Raw genomic sequence first — 13,736 nt, forward strand, 5'->3', positions numbered from 1 at the left:
AGATGACCAGACACCCAAGTCTGGCCTCTAGGAAAGCCATCTGAGGTGCCAACAATAAGGACAAGAAAAAATAGAGAATTTCACAGTGAATAAATTTAAAATATAAGTTAAAAACTGGACCATTTCAGAGTGGTGGTTAAGGTCCTTTATCATCAAATGGTGTCACAAGAGCATTCTGGGCAATTACTGGCAATTTTTAAGAGAGTATTTTTCTTTCCCTGTAATCTTACATAATGCCTTTCATATGTAATACCTTGAGCATATGCAGTATGCAAAACACTCCACCAACTGTATACAGACAGAAATCATTTCACCATTAAGCACAACCATGACCAAGGTTGAAGAATGGTGACCAGATGGTCTGAGCATAGCACAGGCTGCAAGACTAAAGAGCTGGGGAAAAATTTTAGCTGGGGCAAGCCCAGGTTCTTACAAAAAGCACCATGTGGTTTTTAATGTGCACAGAGTGAAGACAGGACCTCTGATTTTAAGATACTACCCCACAAGATGTAAATTATCCAGAAAGGCATTCTTCATGCCATGAAGTTTCAGCCCATCACTCACGTATATTATTTCAGTGCTCATGAGTTACACAGGGCATATTATAAATCTCCAATTATCTCTGGCATGTGCAAGGTTGACTTTTATTTTTGAAGATGTTAATTTTTAATTTTTTTTTCCTAAGGGTGTCACTAAGGACATGGGGAAACAATTTAGGAGATTAAAAAAAAAATTTTAAAAAAATGAGGAAAGATTTGAGCCAAATGCTTTTTTACAGGAAACATTTATTTGCACTTGAGTGTCTCATCTAACAAAGTTCCCCCATATTTTCCCACAACAGACAGGAACTTGTCTGCATTAGCATTTTAAGAAATGAATCCTAAAGACCAGCAAGTGTCAATATGCTGTCACAACTGAGATTGATGGGTCTTAACAGAGCTCTTCTCACATGAGTGTAAATTACTGTCTTTCAGTTCATCACAGACATTTTGGTCAACACAAACTTTTCCTATGTTCACACAGCCTTTAAAATCCTTATGAAAGCAAAATGGAGGGGCTGGTCCTGTCCTACCACAATTAGTGGTAAAATTTCTTTTTGCCTGATGGAAAGAAAATGAGAGACTAATTATGAGCAAAAGGAATATTGTAATTTGCTGCAACCTGATCTTACAGATCACATCACAAATAGAGAGATTAAAAGGTGAGCTAGAGGGAATTTATAGAGAGCAACAAATTAAAAAGAAAAATTCAGACACTCTACATGATCTTGACTGGATGTGTGCTGGGTAAAAAGAACTGGGTTTGATCTGAATATTTAGAGCTGTAAACATCTGCTAGCCTTATTACAAAATTGCACTTTGGTTGTTCATAATTAACAACTACATGATGCTGTTCTACACGTGATATTCACAAAATTAGAAAAAGATAAGATAGTGGAAGCACTCAATTAATGTAATTTCTGGATGTTATATACTACTAGTGTGTGACAGTCTTAGCTTCCTCCCTCTCTCCTGACACAGAAGGACCCCGTGGGGTTTTTTGTTGTTTTGTTTTTGCTTGTTTGTTTTTTTCCCAAGAAAGATACTTTAACCAAAGTGACAGCTTAGTTAAAGATTTTCTTTTAGTGCAGATTGCCACTGGTAATGTCACCAGCTTGAGTAGTGCTGCCTCATGATGACTGAAGGAAATCTGAAAGCCTCTCCCACTCTCAAGCTTAAGACAAATCCAGACGTGCAACGAAGAACAACAGAGTTCAAACAATGGTGTAAAGCTGCAAGGTTCCGTGTAACAGTGGCTATGCCCGTGGAATAGAAGTCTCCTGGAATACAGTCACAGGCAGTAGCTTAATTCAGATAATTAACCATCCATAAACCTCCCAACAAGAACACATGCAAAGTCAATGACAGAGTTCAGAGGTACTGTAGTCTGCCAGGGGTACTGTAGTCTGCCAGAATTGGGGGAGAGCAGGAGGGTAAAGAAAAAAAGAATTTTTTTTGGTTCCAAGTATGTTCCTGTCAGGACAGGGTAAATCCAGGAATGCCAGAAACCTTTTGTGAAAAACAAAGTAACAACAAGGACCCATCAATATTGTCTCCCAACACTCTCCTCCTGCAACCACACTTAATAAATCAACCCTTTCAGACCAAAAATGCTACAAACCAAAGAAACTTCTGACAGCTATTTGGTTTCGGATTCCCCTTCTGCCAACGCATCAGCACATACACAGCTAAACCAGCCATGCAAAAGAGCTCACCAATGCATTAGTTTTCCAGCATAAGTCTGGATGTGGTAGATCTTCACCGCTACCCCACTGCTGGATTTTCCAGGTGCCATTTCCACTGGCACTGGAGATCTTTTGGCATCAAAGCCACCTTCTCCCCAGCAGAGCAGTCTGCTTTCAGCCCCTCTAGCCCCAGGGAAGGACTGGATCTTCAGGAGAAGCGGAGGATGGGCAATAAAAGGAAGGGTTTGCTGTCCAGGTATTACACTCCATGGCTGGAAAATACATTGATGATACATGGACTTCCATTGATTCAGCTCCCAAACAAGGCATCTAAGCTGTGGAGAGCAACAGTGTCGCACTTGTTAGATTTGGCTTGGCTTAGTCACTTAGTCACTAATGTGACTGCAACCTGTTTCCCTGCTTTCCTTGGTGGCAAGGCATTCACATCCTTTTGTCTTTGTATTCATTCCTTGCTTTCACTTCTTTCTTCCTTTCTCCTTCCTTCTGCTTCCCTCTTTCATCCTTTCCCATTTTCTCTTGTTTTCTCCTCTCATACTCTTTCCTCTTCCACCTTCTCATGACCACTTTATTCTTCGTGAGTGCAAAAATCTGACAGAAAAAACAGACAGGTGAGATATTTAGACTGACCTTAAAAATACAACACCTCTGGATAGAGAAGTCATATCCCTGAATTCCAAAATTTACCAAGTGGTAGATAATTTGGGGGAAGTATCCTTGTATGGCATTCCTGCTCTTACATTCCTTCCAGATGTTGTATTTCCCTGTTAGCAGATGAGACCATGGTTAGATTTTTAGTTTTGAACCCGTATGGCTTTTCTTATGTTCTTTTTTGAACCTAGGAATCAGATATTAACCTCTTTATAGTGGGAAAGCTCTCTGTAGTGAACCATATGAAATTGAGATGAGTGCTGTCCCTGAGGAATCATCCATACCATCTGTTGGAGATGGGATTATGTTTCCTTAAACCCAACCTTTACAGATGTGTCTCCTACAGTGGTGATTCCACATAGTTACTGAATACTCTGCTCCAGTACTTAACTGTTTTTGGTATGAAGTTCTGTAATATCTCATCTAAATCTCCTTTACTGCATATTAAGCTGATTATTTCTAATCCTTCCCTTAAAAGATATGGACTAAAATCTCATTGCCCTCTCCTTTCTACTAACCTTTCAGAGAGCAGAAGACTGTCACCACTCTCTTGCTAGCTTAAAAGAATCACATACTATCAACTTTTCTGATACTTTAATCCCAGTATTATAGAAAACTTAAACCTTCTTCTCTCCAGAGCAAGTTGTGCTCCTTCTGCCTCTGTAAGAGGCAATAGGGCAGGCTCTGAATTGTCTGAGAGAAAATGGCAGAGTCCATAAAGCAGGCAGGATGCCCAGAGAAGATTTATGGCCAAGGCACTCAAGAGCTGTGTTGTCTGAGTGTTTCTCTTGGAAAGCTCTGCTCTCGGGGGCACAGCCAGCCCCAGCCCTGCCCCACTGGCAGCGGGGCTGAGGTATCGCTGCTGCTCCTCTGGCAGGGAATGGATGGGTAATTAGCCCTTTTCAGGAGGAGTGCTGGAGACTACTAGAGGCAGAAGGGAAAACAAACATAAAATAAAATTCAGGCAAGAGGGCAATATTTCCATCATCAAAGCTGACATACTGCACTGTGAATCATTTGAGAAGCAGAAACCTGATGTGCAAACCCCGCTGAAAGAGAAATCTTTGTATGAGCCTTTCTCACAGGATAATTTTAGAATTTGGCACTTCTTTTCACAAGGACAATTTTAAATCTGGAATTTTTAACAGACATCCTAAGGCCATTAGGTCATGGAATATGACTTCTTCTGAAACTGAGACCAATGACTTTCACCTACATACCTCTACAAACATATTTGCAGGGAAAGTTTGTTCACAAATGGGAGTTTCTAAAGGAAAAACTATATGCTTGGGAGGACAGGAAGGACACCAGGCAGCCCAACTCCTTGAATTGCTGACACCAATAGAAGAGTACTCGAAAAACAGTGTCCTTCCCACCCTATCTCACTTGTACTATCCTCCTGGACAAAGCCACCAGTACTCACTTGTCCAAGCTAGACCTAGGCAGACCCCTCTGAGACCTTCCAACAAACAGAAACTCCTCAGACCTGGTACCTAATATTGTTGGATGGCCACTGAAGCATATTTTCTGATTTTGCATGGACGTGGAGACGGTTTTGCTACCAAGGAGAGGATTTTGCTACCAAAGAAAGATGACAAGAATAGGGGAAGAAGACTGTAATAAAGCTGACACATTCCTTTGATAAATTTATCAAAAATCTCTGCTTCTCCTCTCTTCTAAACAAGGACTGGAAATGCTTGGTTTTATTTTTTTCATGAAAACTCACACTAAGATATTTACTCTGGGAGAAGATGGAATGACAGAAAGAAACAGGAGACCCTGAATGTATTTTGAGTGCTCCAGCATATTTGGACTTGAATAATTTTCTCTCTTCTTTACAATTAAACTAAACTTCTCATGCCTTTTCTGTTCATCCTTCCAAGCAAACAACATAGGACTTGCCACAACTCTAGTGCGGCTGTTTAGGAAGCAGATGTCAGTTGAAGAGCTGATTCTCTTTTATTAAGTGCCTTATTTAAAGGGCATTTCTTTTCCAAGGCTTTGGAAGTGCTAGCGAGGCAATGGACAGTGCCATCAGAGAGGCAGAGTATCTAAGCATAAGCACCCAAATGGTGGAAAGCTGCACATCCTTTCTATGCATTTCTGTACCTCCCTACTTCTCTCCACAGTTTCCCTGTTTCTGGTGACAGGAGTCTCTCCCAGCTCTCCTCCTTCACCACTCTGTTTCCCATCTCCCTTTCCCTTATCTGAAACTCTTTTGGAGACCATCAGCTTTGCGGCTCCTTTTTGAGATGCTTTGACTTTCACCATTGGTAGCACTGCCGGGGAATCAAAGCAGAGTTGAGAGTAGAGTGGGAAAGAGGGACTGATTTACACAGCTATGCAGTCTATCCAGAAGATACTGGGTTGGCAATTCATCACTGAAGTCTTTCAGTGAAAATCACCACAGAGTATCAAAATGTAAACTCCTGCCAAGCACCAAAGAAATGTATTGGCCAAAGCAACACACACAAGCATTTTTATGCTTGAATAGTGATGCTTCGGAAGGGCTAAATAAATGTTCAAGTATAATCACAGTTCATGCATGTGTTGATGGAAAAGAAGATATCACAGAATTCAAAACAAACCAGCAGAACAATAAAACCAACAAAACCCTCAGTTCTGCCTCTCTCCCCTGCAATATTAAAATCAAGAGAGGTTGCAAGGGGAGACAACTGTGAGAGACTTTACACTGATGTTTTCTTTCTTTGAAAAGGCTTTAAATGCTTTTCCCATGTTTTCACAAAAGCTTTTACATTTTCCAGGGGTTCTCTTTCTGTGTGAATATCACCACTAGCAAAGGAAAGGAAATTCTTCACGTCCTTTTGTTGGAATTATGTCAAGGGCTTCATGAGAAAATTTCACATGCATGGAGCCCTGCATGAGCTCCTGTAGATGGCAGGGAGGGAAAATCAATCCCAGCCAAGGAAACTAACAGATGTTTCATTCATGGTTGTATCAACAAAGTGATAATAATCAATAATGAGATCCATTCTTTACCCCTCACAGCTGATAGCCTGGCTCAGTTGGGCAAAATCCAAGGGGATTCTGCCACTCGTGCAAGTGGGCATGAAACTGGTCCCAAAGTGGCAGCCATGCAAGCCAGGCATGCTTCCTACCAGCCTGTGCTGATGAAAGGCATCCTGCCTTAACCTAGACATCCACAACTAGTTAGACTGGTAATTATTGCACTTAGCATCACAGCTGGTTCAAAGAGAGCTTACCATTAACCAGTACTCAGTGCTTTGATGTCCATCCCCAACATGCATTTTTAGGGGACATAGCCCGCAGAGACATTCCCCAGAAGTTGCATGGACTCATCCAAAACCCTCTTTTATCTGAGCTGCAGTTGGTGAAAGCAGAGAGAGATGAGTGGGGAAAAAAATCAGTAGTTGGGAAATGGAAGGAAGGGAAAGATTAAATTAAAAGCTCTACCAAGATGTAGCCATGGGGAGCTAATTCAGCATTAGCAGATCAACTTGAATGAGGACTAAGTTTAAAGGGTCAAAGACTAGCAGACAGCTGGCACTCAGCTGGTGATGTTGCTATGGGGTGTGCTGCTCCAGCATTGGTCATAAACAACACCAGGATATGTTCTGGATTATTATTATTATTATTATTATTATTATTATTATTAGTAGTAGTAGTAGTAGTAGTAGTAGTAGTAGTAGTAGTAGTATTTTGAAGTTACTTGTACAGGAATTTTTTCCTCATCACATGTGAGAGCTGTTCCAATTCCCTGAAGTAAGGGACTTGGCAAGTCAGTTACAGGGAAAGTAGAATTGCTGAAGCACATGAATGAATTTTAACAACATGCAAGTGTAACTTTTATTGCCAACAGTAGATGCACATTGGAATTTGAAGGGGGGAAAGAAACAGTGATGAAGTGGCAAAATGCAGTTGTTTTTCTTTATCTCCAGAGAATGCTGTGGTTTCATTGGCAAATGAATCATTTTGCTGTGATTTATTCACTTTGTAAATGGATCTGATTTATTGTCCCAGGGGATTTGAGAGATTTTTTCAGTAAAGCAAGTTCTCAAACTGGCTTACAACCAGAGGCAACATAATTGCACCAAAATGTTTGAAGAAGATCAAGTTAGGGTGTCACCTGCCAGAACATTTTGGCAACAAAACAGAATAAAATCCAATAATACAAGAACATAAACAAAAAAGCAAACAATGCCCAAACTAACTGAGATGATAGATGGATGAATGCATGGATGGATAGATAGACAGATAGATAGATAGATAGATAGATAGATAGATAGATAGATAGATAGATAGATAGATAGATAGATAGATATGTAAAACCAAGAAAGGAAAAGAGAGGAAAGAGAAAAGAGAGAAAAATAGGACTTAAACCAAAAACAGACCCCACCAATTGTTAAAAGAGCCTTTAAAGGAATACTCTCCCTTGGAGCAATATATTATCAAATTTGACAGAGCAATTACATTGTTTAATAATCAAACCTGGATCTCATTTATATATCTCTCATGAATATTGTAAAACAGAATGTATGGAAAGCATGCTGTGCAATAAGATGTGGTTTATTTCATATTACAAGTTTGCTGGTAATTAGATAGTTCATATCACAGGAAAAAATGTTAACACCTACCAAAGAGACTATATCCAGCCAGCAGATTTACCAGCTTCAATAGTTTTCCCAACCTCTCAGTCTTTATTTTTTTTAACTTTCCATCCCACTGAGAACATGGAAGTTGCTCCAAATACACATCTTAAGACTTAGTGGAAAGATGCTCCAATTAACTCAGGAACTCCTGTACCTGGTTGCAGAAGAAAACTGTCCAAAGATGTAATGGTTATACTTAAACCTACGTACAGAATCTATCATTTGAGCAACAGTTTAAAGCTAGAGGTGGACCTGCCTCAGACATAAACAACTTGTTTCAGAAGTCTCCATCATCTTGCTTCCCTTTTTATGCTTGTGGAAAAGGAACTGAATACAGAGGCTTTCAGCATCACTGCCATAAGAAAGATGCAAAGTTTTGCTATCTATTCTCTGCCTTGGAAGTACTCCATTCAAGACATCCACTACACAAAATGAAACCTGTGCAGCCAAACACAACTCCACAAACCATCTCCCATTATCAGAAATATTTTTGTTATGAAGCAGCTTTTATTCTCAGCACAGAGGAATGGACCAATGCTTGATTTTCTGCCACAGAAGAATTGATTTGGATAATGTGGCCACATGTCCTGGCAGGAGGGGTCTCAAAGTTTATTTTAACAGCAAGTGGAACACCTCCCACTTAGAAAGTTAGTGTTCCTGCAGCAGGTTGGAGAGAGTTTACAATAGGCTTTGATGCCTTTGCTCAGCCACATTTCCTCTTCCAGGATTTGTTGGGAAGAGGGGGAGGGAGAAAAGAAAATAGGTTCCAAACCCTTTACTATCTCTTCTGAGCTTGTTGTCTTTTGTAAGCCACAAAGAACAGATTTTCTTTTGTAAATCCTTAGTAATTAAATGGCTATATTCTTCAATGGTGTTGTTTCCTAGGTTTTGCCTTTGACAGTCATATTTTGCAAAGGCTGCTGAGAGACTGGGCACCTTACCCTACTTAATGCTAAACCGATTGATGCCCGTGCACACTGCATGAAGGAGGAAAAGTTTCATTAATGGCACTTCATTAAAGAATTGTGCTGGAAAGCCCTAAATGTGACTGAACCAACCAAAATCCAGACCAAGCTGTCTATTAGGAAAGTAACAAAGACAGTTTCGGAAACTGAACTCTGGCTCCACTGCAGCGGATTAGGAAGAGTGATGGGATTAGTGTTTAATGACCTGGGGCAAGAGACAAAGGGAATTTTGACAAAGAGGCTTAGATATGGAAGAATTAACACTCTCTATCCCAGCCATGCCTCTGATGACTTCCAGCATTCTTTCCTGGCTCTGCTAAAGTCTGGGGGGAAAAAAAAAAGACTAGTGGGGCTTTAATACCTCCTTATCCTTTTCTTATCACAGTTCTTTCTCCTTTTAAAGAAAGAAAAGATCTTTTAATTTTTCCTAATCAATGCAATAAGTAAAGTTGCTAAGGGCTTGTGCCTCAGCACACCGCAGATAATCGCATCCCTAGCCATGAGAGATACTTGTGGATGTTACCGACCTCTCTCTTTCTATATATATTTTATATATCCTCATATTTATATATACACATAAATATACTTATGCAGATAAAGCACATAGTTTTAAAATAACTTAGTACAGAATTTGTCTGTAGTCACATGGACTTGAGAAATACTTGATTTGAGGTTGTCTTGCATAATGGGGAGCAGGGTGAAACAGGCAGGCATTTGCTCATAGAGTTAACCACAGGCTTTCTGAAAATTATTCAGGGCAGGACATGCATCAATGATTGGTAGACTCCAGGAGCCTGACTTTGCATACAGAAGGTATAACTCCATTGAAGGAACTCTTGATTAACCTCAGCACTAGGAGCAGAGAATGCAGACTAAGCAGGAATTGTTTAGCAGGGAAAATCTCTCGAAGCTAAAAACAATTGATTAAAAAGGCCCAGTAAGGAAGCTGGTATCTTTCAACTATGACACTGAGACATTAACATATTTGAGCCCTGAGCAGCACTCCAGCCTCTTACCCTTTGGGCACTAATGTCAAGGAGACACTGCTTAAATAAATACAGTGCAGGCACCAAACACCCATGAGGAATGAGCTTAGGGGAACATCTCCTGAGAAGTAGTGTGGTCCTACTTTGCTTCAGGAGCCTTCCCAGCCTGCTGAGCCAAGGCAAGCACCTGCACTTCTCTGAACTAGAGCCCTTTATAATTGTTAGTTTGTGTTTCACAGAGGGAGAATGATCCTACAACCGTGCACGTTTTTTCCTGCACTGTAAACCAACTCACCATATAGTTGTTTTTTCAATTTAATTTTTTCCCTAAACCAACCCAAAGTGCTCACAGAAAAGCTAGGTATTCATTTCACATGTTAGCCAATATGAAATGCTCCCAGAGCAGCTTTAGACTCCAAGGTATTATTTAACCAGTGTGGTTTAGTAGGACAATGGCAGCCCCCTGCCGTAATCCATTCAGGGGCAATACCATCAGTCAGTGTGAAATTAAATACATTACAGGGTAAGAGCTTAATGCGTTTTATAGGCATTTGTTCATCCACATCAAACTTTAGCTTTTAAAATCCTAACATTTGATCCCACAACAGGAACCATGGCTTGAGAATGAGATTGGCACATTTGCACTGCCAGCAGGGCAGGAAAAGCAAAGCATAGTATTTAGTGGGAAATGCAATTGCCTGAGAGGGGAAAATACCCGGATCCAGAGAGCTCTGCAGAGCCACATAGCTTGTAATACATACACAGGACTGGAAAGAATAAATATAAACCCAGTTCTGTCTGGCTATGGGTCATTAGAATCAGCATTTCCTACCACTGTGTAAATGGGTTTCACTTATAAAATAACAACAACAACAACAACAGTAACTACAAGAGGGCTGGTTTTTTAATTCATCCATGCAGATTCTAGTTCTGAAAACATACCCTGTTATGGAAAGATGGTAAATACAAACTCAGGGCTGGATGTCTATGGGTTGTAGAATCAGTGTTTTCTGCCATGGTGTATGCTGGTTCCACTTACATGTCTACATATATTATAAAAAATAATAATAGGGGCTTTTTAAAATTAATGCATACAAGTTTTGGTTCTATAAACTCTTATAAGTAAAATCCTTAAGTCCCCATGGATTTTGGTTGCTTGCTTAGGCAGGGGGGTATTCCCATGCTGGAGCCCACAGACTCATGGCTTTTTGCTGGCTAAGTGCTCTTCATTGGGCCAGCTGCCAGGTCTTGAAGAGAAGTTGTGCCTATCCATGCTCTAAAACCCAGATGCTCTGGCTTCCCCTTGCCAATGAAGCATCCTAACCTGTGAAAATAGTTTTCAGGAGAGAGGTACAGAAAACACCACACAGAGGGGCCTGTTATATTCTGCTCTCAGTTACACTTGCTTAATGTGGGAGTAAATTCCATTTGTTTCAGCCGAGTTACTCCGGATATAAATAGGAGTAAGTGAGATCAGAACTAGGTCCTTAGAGAGCCCTCTGCCTTCTGTGATGCTGCTTCTCAAAATGAAGCACTGATAAGATCCAGTGGTAAAAAAATTATTTAAAATATCTTCAGAGCTATCTGTTGCCCAAAATGGCTTTTAACTGTTGAAAGAACATTAAACGTTTAAAAATTCATAATCTGCTCTCGGCACTGGCACACAGTGCCAGGAATATTCATCAGCCTTATGTTTTTGGATCATATGTCACAGTGGATTATCTGACACTCCATGAACATTGCCTGCTTCCTCCAGTTGCGGCTACAAAACTTGTTCTCAGGCATGTCACTGTATGCTTACAAGCACCATGAAGTGGACTCTGCCTTCATAGAAAGGTTATTTATTGTATGTCCCCAGCCTATGATCAAACTACCCCTTATATCCTGATAATGCCTTCTCCCTTTGAGCAGAAAGACCCAAGAGCAACTTTGATGAGTTTTCTTTAGTGATGAACATTTGGATAACTCTTTAAAACACTCCAGGGCTCCAGATGCTATTGATCCAGTGGTGTGAGCTGAGAGTCATAAGCTCCACACCTAAAGAAAGTCTTTATTGCTCAGGGTGAGGGGGTGGGGAGCTCTTCAGGCTCCAAGGAAGTCAGTGAAGCTACAGGCAAGCACTGCAGCTGACTCTGAAGACAATGAGATAAGGGAAAAAAAACCCCAAGGATTCAGGGATATCAAAAGAAGAATTAGATTTATCTGCAGACCCATGCAGTCTACTTAAATGTTGACAAGAAATAGAAGTCCTCCTTTGTGAAACATTTCATCTAGTCAGAAATATTTTAATTCACAAGAAAAAGGTCCTATTTGTTTTTAGTATCCTCTCCTTATGCCAAGATTAGTCGTTAAAAATATACTTCTTTGGTCTCTATCTTTCCTTTCATCTGCGCATGTTATGCTTTCCTGGGAATCCTGTGGAAGAGCCAAGAGGAGGAAAACCCCTCTGCCACATAGCTACCTATCCTTCTCTTGCATGATTCCTTCTTGCTTTCCACTCTTTCCTGCCCTTCACTCTGCACACTCATTAAACTACCTAAGGCTCAGCCCATTCCCAATCTCAAAGTTCTGGAGGCATAGGAAACTCATATATCTTATATATTCTTCCTGAAAACACCCTGTTTCTCTGACGCACAACAGCAACTTTCACACACGCCTTGTGCTCCTTATCAATGCTCTGGGCAGCCCAGATTCAAAAGTTTTGAATTTCCTCAATTTCTTCCCACCTCCTTTCCTGAACTGGGAAATTGCCAGTGGACCAACCAGGACATGGAAAGCACTACTGCAAGAGCACCCAAACCTCCTACCCCTGTGGATCACTTACCCTGCTGCCAAGAAGAGCCAAAGGGAATGGTTGCTCCTTGAATGGCTCATGGCCAACAAAATCCAGTTGTACCTTCTGGGCTCTCTGCTAAACTGCAGAGCGAGATGACTCAGAGACTTCATATACACACCTCCAGCCATCCCAGCTCTTGGACAAGCCCAACTCCATCTGGGACACAGGTCTCACAAGACCCTAAGAGCTAACCCTACTTTGCTTCATGGCAGGGAGGGAGCCACCTCCTGACCCTGTGTGTCTATTTTCCAGGATGTGGGACTAAACTCTTAAATTTTCTTCCCTAAAGTACATTTTTGCAACCATCAAGAAGTCCAGGTTTGGTATCTGGAATACCAACAGAGTGGATCAGCACCATCCACTAGCATTACCAGAGGCTCAGCGGCACTAGTTGTCAAGACTCTGTAAGTGCAGCTTGTACGCAATTTTATCAGTAAAATGTGATAATTAAAAATTTTAAAAAAAATCTGAAAGAACATCTAATATATTCTAAGGCAAATACATAATTTTTTTTGTCTTCAAGCAGGGAAATAAAGCTCTCCCAAACTTATTTGATAACAAAACCTTCAAATATGGAATATACCTATTGGGAAAGAAAAGAGCCACCACAAAACTAATTGTCAGTTTTATATCCAGCTCTGCCACACTTTTGTCTCTAATAGCTGAAATGAGTGAACATCCAGCAGAATTTCTAATGCAAGAGAAATCTGAAAGTGCCAATCAAAGCTGGGTCTTTTTCCAGCTGCAGGTTCCAACACTGAGAAATTCCTGGGAGGAGGGAAATTGCCTCAGGGTCTCACACCAATTCTCCCACTTCCCAGTCCAAATTGCCATCCCACCCTTTACCTTGCCCCCTCAGCACTTCTAGGTGGGTCCTGAAAACACACACATATTTCTTTGCCACTCCTTGTCTCAGCAGAAACCTGCAGCTGTGTCACCCCAACCATGACCTCACCTCAACACACAGGCACACCTCAGGGCTTTTTGGGAAAAACCTATTTTTCTCACAAGCAGGTGTCTGTGCCTGTAGAAGGGTAAGTGGAAAAGTACAATGGAGTGATCTGAGTTTTCCAGACTCAACATCATTTTTTGCTCTCAACAGTTTTACCTGTCGATATCCTGACAGCATCTTTTCAATGAATAGGACAATTCAAAGCTCTTCAGTAACTGATTTCAAGTTATCAGAAAGCAAATCCTCCCCAATCCCAAGCCACATGCTCAATAAGTTTCAGTCATTTTGGGCTTGGATGGAAACCTCAAAGCATAATCCAGAGTGTCTGAAACAAGAAGACAAATAAAACAAACCCAACATTTTTCTCACTATAATGCTGGGCACTGTGGCTCCTGATTTCATACCCTGATGCATAATATACCTTACATACATTTTACCCTGGGACTGTGTCAGCAGCACAAGGTTTCTGCCTG

At 40.8% G+C, this 13,736-nt stretch overlaps 1 long non-coding RNA gene across 1 annotated transcript in view; it reads right to left on the reverse strand.

Annotated features, from left to right (window-relative positions):
- Positions 1 to 2,086: 2,086 nt before the first annotated feature.
- The window catches only part of LOC116993313, an 87,751-nt gene continuing 76,101 nt past the window's right edge, over positions 2,087 to 13,736 (reverse strand). Inside the window, exon 4 of the long non-coding RNA XR_004417269.1 lies at positions 2,087 to 2,833. This is a non-coding gene — a long non-coding RNA (uncharacterized LOC116993313). The remainder of the gene's footprint in view (positions 2,834 to 13,736) is intronic.

The sequence above is a fragment of the Catharus ustulatus genome, chromosome 3, assembly GCF_009819885.2.
Source record: "Catharus ustulatus isolate bCatUst1 chromosome 3, bCatUst1.pri.v2, whole genome shotgun sequence".
NCBI lineage: Eukaryota > Metazoa > Chordata > Aves > Passeriformes > Turdidae > Catharus > Catharus ustulatus.